The sequence below is a fragment of the Miniopterus schreibersii genome (assembly GCF_964146895.1).
Source record: "Miniopterus schreibersii genome assembly, chromosome: 2".
Classification (NCBI taxonomy): Eukaryota; Metazoa; Chordata; class Mammalia; order Chiroptera; family Miniopteridae; genus Miniopterus; species Miniopterus schreibersii.
The window spans coordinates 12365573-12380044 of NC_138102.1; the positions used below are offsets into that span (position 1 = coordinate 12365573).

Below are 14472 nucleotides of genomic sequence, written 5' to 3' on the forward strand. Positions count from 1 at the left end.
GTGGAGTGAGGGGCTTAACACGCAGGTTTGACAGCTACAGGCCTGGCTGAACTTGACCAGTTTCCTGGTCACACACAGGGCTTAGAGAAGTTGAGGCCGTTCCGAACAATTTCCCCCCACTATTCTTTTATCTCTTCCATAAAGCGTTCATTATCAACTTTCATTAACACTTTTCTCGGTTGTTATACTGACATAAGAATGAGTGGGGGTAATGAAATCAATACTGAGGAGTCTGGGAAAGGGGGGGTGTCCACACTCAGTTACTAGTGTCCTCAGCAGGGTTGTAGAGGCCCTGTCTCTCCTTCATTAGGGCGAGGCCTTCGCGGCAAGCATGGGTTATAAGGCTGTGAGGAGAGAGTTACAGAGACGAGAAAACTGTGAACAAGGACCGAGGTTCTGTTAGCGCTTAAATAATTACAGTTTACTCTGCTTCTGCCAGCATTAAGGCCAACTTCAGAAGCAATATTACTTCTAATGAAAAAGCCCACCACTTTCTACTTGAATCACAGTCCTGCTTGAGAGTCATTTTAATGTTTGGTTTCCTTAAGCAGAATAACTCCACCTTCGTGTCTTATTTCACATTCATGGTATCAATAGCGAACGGTTATGAAATTTCATACAATAGATACATAGAGTTACCAACATGCTAATGAGTCTGATTTATCGAGGAGACAAATCTGGACACTATCCGGTGGAGAGTACATTGTAGAGAAAATAATACTCAGGTCAGTAAGCATTTAATTTTTCAATTTTTAATTGATATTCAAGATTTTGTGCAAAGTACAACTTAATAACAGATTTACCCAGAAGCGAAAGAAGTGGAAATATGTAATATTTGCAAAATACATCATGTGTCCACTAAAACGGACTGTGGAGAAAGAAACACAAACAGAGCAAAGAGAGGGCTGAGGACACGAGGCGGCAAAAACGATCGGGGCAATTCCGTCTCGCCGAGCGCTGTCGAATGGAACAGGGCGATAGATTTACCCGTTTCGTGAAGTGGGAAATACATCGTTCATTGTTTTTAACACCTCTGCAGTTCCAAGTCAGCCGGTATTTGAGGGCCTTCCCCCCGGAAGGCAGAGAGACACAGAGGTGAGCGTGTTAGCCAGATCCCGGGGTCGGAATGGTGACCTGGGGCAAGGCCTGGTGACAGTTTCCAGAGTGCCCTTGGGGTGGTTGCAGGGCTGAACGGTGTTGCTTATTCCCTCGCTCTGAGTCCACGGTGATGCGTCCCAAAGTGACTAGCCGGGGTCTGAGGTATTTTCAGGCACAAATTTCCATGTGGGCAAGGGAGCCAGCAAGTCAAGACATTCAAGGAACTTTCTCCTGCAGAGAAGGGACAACTACGGGGTTACCAAAAAGGGGGGGGAAGCAACTATATGTATTTTCAGCCTACCTTGTCATCAGTACCCTTTCAGCCTGCGATGCCCAAGGCATACAGCGCAGAGGAGAATGCAGAGGGCCGAACGCTGAGGAGCCTTTGTCACCTACGCTTCTGCCCTTAGGGTGACTGCTTAAGACAGGGCACATTTTTCTCCGTCCCCCATTTTATACGATAATTTAACCAATATATAGTTATTTTGAGATGTCATAGACTTGAAGCAATTGTTCCTTAACACTTAGAGTGTGACGAAAATACTCATTGCACTGGGCTATTTATTTCTCTTAAACATTAGTTTAAGGCAGTGGAAAACTTTTTTAAAATGAGAGAGGAAGAAGCTACTAAAATTTTATTAATATAATGTTTTGGAGAGTCTTTTTACTGAATAATTGTTATTGCATTTAGAAAATTAAATATTACATATATACATATGTGTGTGTGCTACACATACAGGTGTATACATATATAATATGTACACATATTGCATGTGTGTATACAGTATATAATGAGGTAGATGCACTGTATATACAGACACATATAAAATATAGATGTAAAGCTTTTTGTGACCTAAATTTCTTTCCTGTTCTAAATCATTTCACATATTTGAATGACATATGCTTAGGGAAGCTCTTTCTTCTGGCGTCTCAGGGCTTACTTCGGTCTTTCTTCAGCTGATCCATGCATTAAAAGATGAGTGTGTGTGTGTGTGTGTGTGTGTGTGTGTGTGTGTGTGTGTGTGTGTTTTCCAAAATTTTTCAGCAGACAGTACTCAGGGGAGGTTTCTCTGAACATTCTGAGAAAGACCAAACCCTATGTGTTGATTTGATTTCCATTCTTATGTATCTAACCTCAACCAAAAGCTCAAACCATTTTAGAGGTTTTAAGCTCTCAAACTATTTACTTGTCATATTTCTTGAATATACAACGCAGAGAAGTGTTCTTTTCCCTTTTTTTATGGAAACTGCCTGAAGCACATGCATTTTAAAAACGAAATCCATGTTCTCAAATGTTATACTTAGGCCACGCCAGACTCTTAGAAGGCTACAAGGTAGGAGCATGTTACAACAGCCGCTTGGAAAAAAAGAGCCTTAATATCCTTGGCTTTAGGGAGGGAAGCTACAAAATTCAGACGCGTTCAAACAGTTCATTTGATATCGTAATATTATGTAGCATTTTTTTCACTTGTGCTGTCTGTCTCTTCTCTAATATAAAACCTCACATTGTTTAATCTTCAAATTTAGCCCTAAGAAATTTTCTTCATTTCCTGGTGAGTTTTCTAATTTCTGACAGTCAGGACTGTGCAACTATTTTTCTTGCTAGGAAGCTCAATTTCATTTGAAATTCAGCTCTTCTTAACTATATGGGTCCTATGACTTGCTTATTTCCTTTGAATCTTGTTTCATTTTTATTTCTAAATTCACTTTTCCAGTATTGGTGCTTTATTTTTAATCACAGTTTTATTTTAGATATTTAATTTTAAATTTTTCTAATCATATGCGTATTAAGGCACATTATACCAAAAAAAAGCCGTATTTGTGCCCTAAAATTTTGAAGTTATTATTGGCCAAGATAAATTGAAGAGGTTTAACATGAAAATGTTTTAGAAAATTATTCTGGATACAAGATATTTTATTCATTACAAAAAATATAAACTCTACAGCTTTTTTAGAGATATGCATTTCTGAACATCAGTGTATATTGTATGGGAATAAATAACGTTAATAAATATTTGACTCAAAGTAATTATGACCTTGGAATGAATATTATACTTTAGCTGCACTGTGGCACTGTTTTCTTTTTTAATTTTTCACAAATTTTAAGTGTTTTTTATTAAGCCTTAGCAAATGGCAAAGGAAATTTTAGTTGTTTTACTTATACCATAGAAACACACGTTCAAAATAAACTAGATGCAATGATTAAAGAGTATTTTCCCCCAAAAGGCCTCAAAAATTACATATAAAATGTTAGTGACTATAAAAATTAAAACAAATTACATTACTGTATTGAATGGAAGATGGATACTTTGCAATATATTTTACTGTACTTTACAATTTTTTTCTATAACTTTTTAATTGTTAGATTTTTCTTGTTATTTTTTGTTCTGATTAATTCTCTTCTCCAAAGTATGATATTGATCTAAATGTCTACAATTCTCTGTAACCACAACAATAAAAATATATATTTTCCAGCAGATTAGTTTAACTCATTTACCTGTAGACCCCAGGTGTACTGCAATGTGTGTCCGTCTGTCAACTTTATCCCATATTTATTTTCACATTTTGAGTTGTTGTGTCTCAGTAATTTATTCTTTTTCCCTTGTGACTTCTCACGTATTTTCCTTCCACTTTTGGTGTGACTGCTTCACCAATTATGTCAATAATGATACTGACACTGTACGTACCATTAATACCATAACATTTTGTTTAAACAATGAATCAAAATATTGGAAAATGTAAGTCAATTTGCAAGTTGCTGTTTTTGGAATTTTAATATAAGCCTGAGTGATATACTTGGATATTTATTTAACTTCATTTAGATTTCTTATACCAATTATTAGGCATCTTATCTGAACAACGTTTGCAATTAAATCCAGTACTCTTAGACATTTCATTAGTTCTAATCATAGCTAATTTATTTAAATTCCTAAGAAACTTTCCTAGTATGCTCATGAACCATTACATTGTGCCTAGTTAATTACTTTTTAGTAAAAATGACCAACCAGGGGCTCAGAGAGTAGTTTAGCAAATGAATCCATTTGTCACCTAGATGTCCTAGTCTTGAGGAGAAAGTGTTTTATGTCTTGGCAGCGCTGGTCAATCTTCTAATAGGCCTATTTTTAAAGAACCAGGCCATGATTTGGAACTGCCAATTTTATATTCGCTTTGTTGGCAACACAATAGAGAACCCAATGACTCACTCTCATTACAAAAGTAAAAATAAGGTCATGTTTAAATATGGTTTCAGAGTTTGTTGGGAGCAATACTGGGCCTGCATTTACAATATTTGTAACAGGTAAAAGCAAGAAATATGTGCTAAGTAATGTAATAAATAATTAGATAAATAAAAATATTTTCAGGACTAACTCATACACCTGTGCATTTCCTTTCAGTCCTTTCCTTTCCTCTCTTCTTTTCTCCATTGTTGGTAATTATGGCATAGATGTGTGTGTTTTTATCTACTTAACACTACATCATAAACGTTTTCCAGTCACATTTTTTAATGACTACATATTACTGTTAATATATTTTAAATTTGAGTTAATGAAAGCTGGAGTTGTAAATCAGTTACAGCAAAGATGAGTTGTGATTGGCCGTGGGAAAGAGACACCAAGGGCATGTTCTACGTGGTCCCTGGCTAATCGGGTTGACTGGTTGGTTTCGTCAGCATCTGTTCTAACAATTGTTCATTTTAGTTTGCTGTCAGGTAAGTGTTGTGCTCATGGTTATTGTTGTAGGATTTTTGCTATGATTTGAATAAGAAAACTGGAACAAGCTAAGAAGCCATTATTTTTGTTATTATTCATAGGATAAAATAATCACAAAGAAACGCATTCGTGAATTTTCTAATTTTTCACTCTTTTATAGGAGCAGTTTTGAAGTTATTTGGTTATTTTCCTGATGGCTGCTGAGCAGTAATTGGAGCTGAAACTAGAAATTTGGAGACTAGTTCTGTTGATTTCTCTCCTTGCTCTAGACATGTTAATTTTGTTTATATGTTCTACAACTATTTCTAAAACATTCTCCATTATTAATCGTGCTAATCAATACCTAATCACTGAAAACATGTACAGACAAACCAAAACCCATTATTTAAAAAACTCTGATAAAATAACAAGATAAGCTTTGGTAAATAATCTTGAAACCTTTTCTCTAGATGATGAGGATTTCTGGTTATGTTTTGCATTTATAATAAAAACATTTTATATACTTAAGAAAAGATTTGAATCAAACTCATCACCTGTCTCTAACTCATGCACGTGAGCGTTACATGCTCATAAAATATAATAGTTTGATAATGACACTATAATGTATATTTTAAATAACTTAAAAATTTCTAACACACTTGCAATAGTATTATAAAAATAATTCATTTTTGACTAATCAGTAGATTTGCTTTAGCCATTGCTAAGCTAAGGCTTGGTTTCTAATATAATAGGCCCACAAATTGACTCAGGCTATGGGATATAATTAGAGAGTTAGATCTTCAAATTCCAATTTGGAATTTCTAGATTTGATAAACCCTAAGATCTTATTCAACTTTGGTTATTAAGAATAAGAAATAGACCAATTCCTGAGATACCCGGAAAAGATTTACAGATATGTTTATAGCCATGAAGGCAAAATAATAGAATCTCTGACTATAATTTAATTCTACAGAACTTAAGTACATCTTTAAGTGAAATTGTATATGACATTTGGTAAAATGTTGGTTTATATAAACAGCCTAGAGATTTCACATTAAATATTCATGTCAAAAATAATCTTCATAGTGAGATAAGATTTTGATTAAGGAGAGTGAACAAGACTTTATTTTATTCTGTTTTAAAAATTACAATGTGACATGGCTTTATCTAATTTTTAATTCAGACACTCATTTAGGACAGATGGTAATGTTCTTAATTTACAGCTGAGATCTCAATAAGGACTAGAAAGACATTAAGCCATGATTTTAAAAAAAATCTGGATTCCAGAGGAATGGTTTCTTGAATAGGAAATCATAGTGCTTTTCAAACAGAAAATGAATTTCTTTGATCTTACATTCCCAAACTATTCTTTCTTTCTGTTCTGATACTAGGTTATTTATTTAACTAATATTTATGGGATGCCAAGTGTTATAAGTGAACCCATGTCCTTAAACAATTCATTTTGGTGGGAAAGACAGACTTGGTTTGAATGAACAGTAATGCAGTATTCAGAAAGCCATAATAGATGGAAAAATGTGTTCAAAGTTCTAGAGACTAAAGAAGAGAGAGTATAAGACTAGCTTAAGGCCAAATTAATCATTTAGATATCTTGTTTTCCAAAGCTACTTTTACAATTTTCTATTCAGAACCTTTGCTTCACTAAATTATGAAGGTATCAATGACTCTTAGATATACTCCTTAGCAACCAGGGCTCTAAAGCACACCCTTCATTTGGAAAGCAAATGCATGATAACTTTCTGGGAAGACCAAAACATTTCCATCCATTTAGGGAGTTAAAAACTTTCATGAAATAAATTAGGAATGCAATTCTAAACAAAGTTTGGGGAACATTAATACCCTTTCTTATTGTAGGGTAAGCATTTTGCTTTTAGTCACTTCCATACTCAAGGCATACTCTACAGGTGAGGAGACTGGAGTTCAAAAAGAACTTGGATTAAAGTCACATAGATAGTCCATGCATCATAGCCAGAATCAGAAATCTTGACTTTCAAATTTCAAAGTGCATGTTCTTTATCATGTTAACTAACAGACAAAAAATATTTATGCTGGTAATAATTAATCTTTAACACCCTTTATTTTATATGCCCCACCAAAGCTACATATTGAGTAAAATATCATTCAACCTAACTATTAAAATTTGGTTGTATGCTTGTCACGAGGACCATAAGAGCTAAAAAATGCTTCTGAATGAGTGAACATTGACTTTATCCTTCAAATGCTTATTTAGGTACTGTTGGTCTTCATTTGCAGTTTTAAATATTAGAGCTGAAAGAATGATCAGCCTTTTAAATTAAATATCACCATAAAAATCATTGATTTGGTGGTCGTTAATCCATATCAACTTTTTCTACTAAATGTGAATTTCAAATCTATTGAAGTAATCAGGCTATTTGGAGACTTTTCTTTGTGTGCGTGCTAGTAGCAACAAACTAAAATTGATTAACAGTTGTCTCAGTTCTTACAATGTCTTTGAATTAAGGGAATTGATTTGCTTATCATATTTGCCATGGCTGGCATTTAGTTTATGCCTAAGAAATATTTTTTCAAAGAATGGCAGAATGAATGTTTCAGTATTTCAAGAGGAACAATGGCATATAAAACAACACTTATTAAATGCCCCTAGAAGTCAGTATTTTATAAACATGTATGTAGCTGAGCCACACAGCAATTCTCTATAATAGATTTACCCTTATTTTAAAGATGGAGAAATAGAGCCTTTGAGAGATTAAGATAACTTCCCAAGGTCACAGTTACTAAATGACTGATCTGGTATTAAACTCAGCTCTGACTTCAAAGTACATCATTTTGAGAAACACACTTTTCTCTGCCATATCTTCATGAAGGTGACTTCCTAAAGTGCCTATGAAATTTGACTATATATGGAAGAAAGAAGAGTTTTAGCCTTTAAAGAATTCTATCAAGATTTAATTTTGGGTGTAAAAACAGCATGGTTTTAAAGAACATCATTAAGTGAACATATATGTATAAATTAGTTATAAACTTTTTAAAAATGGTTAAATGCATTTGGTCTTTCCCTCAAGATGGTAATAAAAGGAGCTATGTTAAAGAAAGTGAATTAAAGAAAGTATTTCAAGTATAGTTCATTAAGAGTCTTAGCAATCCTTAGTAAGTTATTGTTATTAGCTTATTGTCTTATACAAACAGAAAATATAAGAATATGCATTGTTGTATAGCCATGAACTAGTTACCACAAGGCTAAGTGTAAGTATTGCAGTATGTGGTGTGTACATATTTTAGCGGTATAAGTTATATGATCTCTGATTTCTCACACTGGTACGTCTAATGTATGTGACTATGATTTAAAGGATTAAGTGGGCTAATTTCTCACAGAGAAAAAAATAGAGAAGAAATCGCTATTATGAAAGCCTCAATTCAGTTCACTGACATCTCACTGCTTCAGAAAAATTAGAGGGAAAATTTCTGCTCATTAAACTTCAGAGACACCATAGCAAATTCTAATGAGTTGCTTATTAAATTAGCAATCTTCTATAACTGGCACGATTCATCAACTTCTCTTTCATTCGCAGTTTTCAGATTAATAACTAAAAGTCCAAATTGCTTGACATGGCTCTTCAATCAAACTTACTGTTATTAAGAGGCCACAGCCACTAAAGCCATTTTATACAATCTAGTGCAGAGCATTATTTCAGGAAACATTGTTTTCCAGCTGCTGTCCAAAACCTTTTGGAACTATAGATGAATTTAGGGCTGCAAGCAATGCCATATGATATACCTCCTTATTTAACATATATTGAGTGTCTTTTACATATATATCAGAACAGAACAGAGTTTCTGCCCTCATGGAACCCAAATAAAGGATATAAGGGTAGTGTCAGGTATTATGAGTACTGAGGATAATACATTAAATTGCATGAACAGGGAGCTCTCTTAGATGGCATAATACTTAAATAGAAACCCTAATAAACAGAAGAGACATGCAAATATCTAGAATTAGACCACCCAGTCAAAAGAGGAACACATGTAAGGACTGAGACAAGAGTGTGTTTGCTGTTTTCAAGAACCAATAGGAGGCCAGTGTGACCAAGGAGAGTACACAAAGAATGAATGGTAGGGTACGTAATTTTTAGAAAAGTCAGAGCCAGATTTATGTAGCATCCCAGAGACCAAAGTAAGTATCTTAAATTGAGTTTTGATTGTGATGGAAAGCCATAGAATTTTCTAATAAGAGTGATTATAATTTGGTTTAACATTAAAGGAATACATTGGTTAAAATATAAAATATTAGAGGCAAGTAATAAGGCTGTTGCATCAGTACTTAGGACAAATGATGGAAGATTGTCCCAGGGTAATAACAATGGAGAGGTGAGGGTTGGTCAGATTAAGGGTATACATAAATTGTAGAGCAGCAGAATTTACTGATATATATGGAATTTGAGAGAAAGTCATAAGAGACTCCAAGGTGTTCAACTTGAGAAACTGGGTAAATAATGATATTCTTTATTAAGATACAGAACACCAAAGGGAAATTGGTTGTGGGGGTTTGGGTCAATGATTTTGTATTTTGGACTTAAGTCCGAGTTATTCATGTGGCAGTGTCATGTAGAAATCTGTATATAGCAGTTTGGAGATCCAAGTTGATGCAGAGCTGGGACTGGAGGGCTATGTTTCATTGTCAGCAGTGTAAAGAATCTGTACCCTATACTCTAGGGGACACGGAAGGGCTCAGGTAGGGTGCATAGATAGAAAACTGAGCCCGTGAGTGTTCTAACATGAAATGTCAGGAAGGCAAAGGAAAAGCACCAAAGAAAAGACAAAAACAGAAGAAGACATTAATTTGGGAAGAAAATCGAGAGATTTCCAAGTGTAAACATGGCAACCAAGTCAAAAGTATAATTCAAGAAAGGAAGTGATCAACTGTGTTATTACTTCCAAGAGGCTGAATAATAAGAGAACTGAGTATTCATCACTGGATTTGCCACAGTGAAGGTGATTGGTGAGCTTGTCAAGAATAGTTTGCTTGAGTGGGGAAAGGAAAAGCCTGATTAGAAAATAATGAGGAAGAATGTCGAGTCAGCGAATATAGGAACGTTTAAGGAATTTATTCATTAAGAGAAGGACACCATCAGGATATAGAGGCAAAGGTAGATCTAGAGAGACTTGGTTGTTTCAGAGATGAGCTACATTTTCACATATTTTAAGCCTATGAGGATGAAGGAATGAAGAGGAAAATGCTGATAATGAAAGAGAGGCGGGGGTTTGTTGACGAGCTGAGTGGATGAATAAATGTGCCAGGGCAGGATCCAGTGCACCGTGGAGGAGGCCCATGCAGGGCAGGGCCAACAGGACGTCATGCTGTTCATGGTGATGAGACGGGGCGTAAAGAGCCCTGAGGCCAGTAGGGTGGTGGGGGTGGTGGCAGCGAGAGAAGCAGTTCCCCAGTGAAGTAAGGAGCAAGAGAGCCGGCTGACCATGAGAGAGGAAGATGGAAGGGAAGGCCGTATGGATTCAGTGTCTTGGAGCGCGTGAGTTCAATGACAAAGGAAAGGAAGCAGCCTTACCCGGCAGCGGTGTCTCTGGCATTTGTGGTACTGGATTTAAAGGGGTGAACCAGGGTGCCTTGATGGTGTTTCCCTCTGCCCACACTCTTCTCAGGACTAGGGGCCGAGGAGAAGAGAACTGGGTTTAAATAGGGTCCAGGCTTTGTTTCAGATGAATAGAAAAGAAAAGAAAATGTTGCAAGAGAAGCGTGTTATACTTAGTGGCCATAATGTTGTCATCATTTAGAGAAGAGAAAGGTATTTTTGTCAATAAAAGAATTGTTCATTTTTACAGTCGTTGGATAATTCATTCCCAAATAGTTTATATAATAGAAAAGAGAGTTTAAAGCTTCTTGGGGTCTGCAAAAGATTAATATTTGAACAATCGCATGTTGCAATTTCCTTTAGTAATATACATTTGTTCTAACGTTTATTTTAGATTCAGTTTCTCAGTGTTCTTTTCTTTTGCAACAGTTTTGCTCCGGATATCATATGCCTCCATCTTCTACTTTTACATATTTTCAGTTCTTTTTTTCACTAAAATTTTATAACCTAATGAAATTAAAATATGTAAATGAAGCAACTAACATCTTACTTGTGTGAGCCGCCTCACATTTGCTCCTTTTATCTACCGACTCCTCCCCCATTCTTTCTTCTTGCTGATTATTAACATATTTTTAAAATTTCCACATTCTTTATAATTACTGCCTGATAAGCCTTTTATTACACCACCTCTCCTTTCTGGGGAGGATTAGCCTTTTTTTAGAAAGAAGTGCTAGTGTTAAGATTTCACTTTTTTTCATGCACTTTTATTTACAAAAATGCTAACATTCACAATGTGTTAGATATTTTGTAGTCATTTGAAGAAGCAATTTCCTAAACATTGTGCATTTTCCTAAAATTAAAAACAATTATAAAACTTAGAGATTTATAATTATCACCATGTTTCTTATTAAGGAGTAGAATTTCATTTATGGAATGACATTGACAAATACAATAGCAGTTTCTACGTATTGTTCACCTATTATCTATGCGGCATTACATACATTTACGTATTTTTTTAAAATTTAACCTTCACAATGAAACTTGTTATGATGGCCTTTGTCCTGTTTGTAGAGAGAGAAAAAAGAGGCAAATCGAAACTAAATAACTAGTTTGTAGACACCCAGAGAGTACATTGCAAACCCTGGAATCTAAACCATCAATATTCTTCTTTTACCTCATGCTAGTTTGCTCTAGTGTTTTGTGATAGATGATTATGCAAGATGTGAACATTACATTTATATTTAACATGAGAAAATGTAAAACACAGATGAGAAATGTATAAATACTCAATATTATTTTCTAGCAAATAAAGTCATCAAAACCATGAAAAACTATAGATAACTGTTTACATTTATTTTGTTGTTGTTGAATACTCTTTTAGTGTCATATAATTCAGAGCTGGGCAGGATTTTGTCACTTCTGTTATATTTGTTTAAATTAAAGCTCAAAGTGGTTAAGTGCTCCTCATCACATTGGTATTTTTTTCCCTTATTTAATTTTTTAACTTTATCACCACATTTTATTTCATCTCCTTGTATATACTTACAGCAGCAGGTTCTGTTCTGGTTGAGAACCCATTCCTTCAAAGTTTTCAGAATAACTTCATTTTTGATCTGTCCCTGATTTACCTTTATATCCCTTAACGGGTAAAAGCACATGCTTATATTGATCACGCTCCTCTCATTTCTGGAAGTACTATTCAATTTTTCCTCGCTGTATCTCATTTTCTTCAAATACAGCATGGCAGTCTCATGACAACATCAGCTCTCTGGGTGACTTAGTGAGTGTCCCAAGCTCCATTTAGTCCACAGTGCTCACCCGGACTGAGAGCAGCGGTGTCTGAAGCTGAGGATTATCTGCCTCTATTGAGAGATTAGGATATAAAATGTTATGTAGTAAGCAATTATATAGACATATAAATAACTATGTATATACTTATGTATGATTTTATTATAGGTGTATGCTGAATGCAGAAAGCATGCAATTTTTTAAATAACGAGTTATCTCAGTAATAAGCTGCTTTTCTGGAAAATACTACGTCTGGTGCCAAATTTCTATAATTATGGGATTTGGGTTATAATTAGATATTAGACTTACATATTTTACAGTTTTAATGAAATAAAATTACCTTTAACAAAAGTCAAAACCTATATTTTTCATTACCCCTTGACTCTTAATATAATGACTAGTTAAATTTAACGGGTTAGCCCTGGACGGTTTTCCCAGTGGTCAGGGCACTGGCCTGGGGACTGACGGGTCAGGCAGTCAGGAGGTGTGTGGGAGGCAGCCAATTGATGTGTCTCACATCGATGTTTCTCTCTCTCTCTCTCTCTCTCTCTCTCTCTCCCTTCCACTCTTTCTGAAAAGCAATGGAAAAAATATCCTGGAGTGAGAATAAATTTTTTTTTGTTTTTTTTAATTGGAAGTTAAAATGTAGCAACTTTAGGTGCCAGAAAAATCTTTGTCCAGCAATCTGCAGTATGTATTTCACTTTCCCAGGACCAGTGCTTAATGCGATCAGTGCATTAGGAACTATGATGTACTTTTTGAGGGACCTCAATAATAATTTCACATAGGAACACATTTTATTGAGTTATTGGTGCTAAAAATCAAGTAGTGTAACATTTCATTCTTGTAGGAAAGGGAACATCATTATTTTGTGTGACCTCTAGAAAGGCAATTATTAGAATGACAAGTACTTATTAAATAGGAAGGAATCCTTTTATTCTTCAGAATAAGTGGCGAAATGGTGGCCTTCTTTAGATGAAGATAATAGGAGCAGACTAAACATTCAACAAATACTGGAGTGGTTCGAACGTATTTGAAGTTTACAACTGCGGATGCCACTATACAGACTGGGACAGAAAACAATGGAGGCAGATAGAAAGCGGTAAGGACTCCGAAGTCAGTGATCAGAAAGAGCCCACTTTAAGGAGTAAGGGAATTAGATGGCTGTAGACGCTGCTGTTTTGAATATAAAATAAGATTTTAGAGTTGAGGTGTTGAACGTAAAGCAATTTGAGATATTATAAGATCCAGAGGGTTGGATTTTTAGTGGGTGTCTTCTGGGAAGATGGAGGTGATTGGCAATGAGAAGGTGAAGAGATTCTCAAACTCATTTTAGAAAGGTTTATTGGTGGATTTACTGAATATAATAAATATCACACATGGGGCAGGATGAAAAAATAAATAGAAGATAGTTATTCCAAGCCAGGTATTCACTAAGGAATCATGTAACAAGCAGGACAAGCTCTGTATTTCTTAGCTGCAGGAATGCACCTTGCAGGTAGGTCAGCATCTAGCCTGGGAATTGGTGGTCAAATGTTTTGTGAATGGAGGAATTAATTTGATTTTAAGATAAGCAGTACATTAAAAAGTATTATTATTTGCCTGGTACTGTGCTGATTGAGTTACATAAATAGTCTCATTTGATCATCTTAAAAATCCTATGATTTTTTATTTATTTTTTGCCATTGTGCAGATAGGGAAACTGAGGCTTAGAGAGATTTGCCAGGTGAGTAGGTAGTAAAGCCAGAATTTGATTCCAGGAATTCTGACCAGACCCCTTTCTCCCAACCATAGTGTCCTGGCCATTCTAAAAACTGTGTGGAATGAATCCACATCTATTAATTTCTCCTTTGTATGAAAAGTTTAGTCATACCACAGAAGGAAGGGAGAAGTTTTTCTGGACTCTAGTCTCTCATACTGGTTATAGGACATTGGACAATTCTCCTAAGCCCTATGGATCTTTATTTCCCCATATCTAATGTCAGATTACAGCCCTATGGATCTTTGTTTCCCCATATCTAATGTCAGATTACACTCAGGTCATTTCCAGCTCAAGTTTTTTGTTTTGTTTTGCTTGCTTTACCAATATTAAATTTCCGTATTATTTTCCACTCTAACCACTTGGGAAAACATGTCTTTGTTATCCCCTGAAATTTAACATTGAGTGCTCTTGGCAAACACACACCTGTGAATTCCATGTGCTACTTCTGTTAAAGCCAATATAGAACATGCAGAATAAAATGGGGCGACACAACCACTCAAAAAAGCAAATTCACAGGGCAGATGAGGAAAGGCAGAGGAGCAGAAGGGAG

General features: G+C 35.3%; 1 protein-coding gene across 1 annotated transcript in view; it reads left to right on the forward strand.

Moving 5' to 3' along the window:
• SGCZ (sarcoglycan zeta) overlaps positions 1-14472 on the forward strand; it is a gene marked incomplete at its 3' end in the record, with an annotated part of 570369 nt that overhangs the window by 319150 nt on the left and 236747 nt on the right. The window lies entirely within an intron of this gene.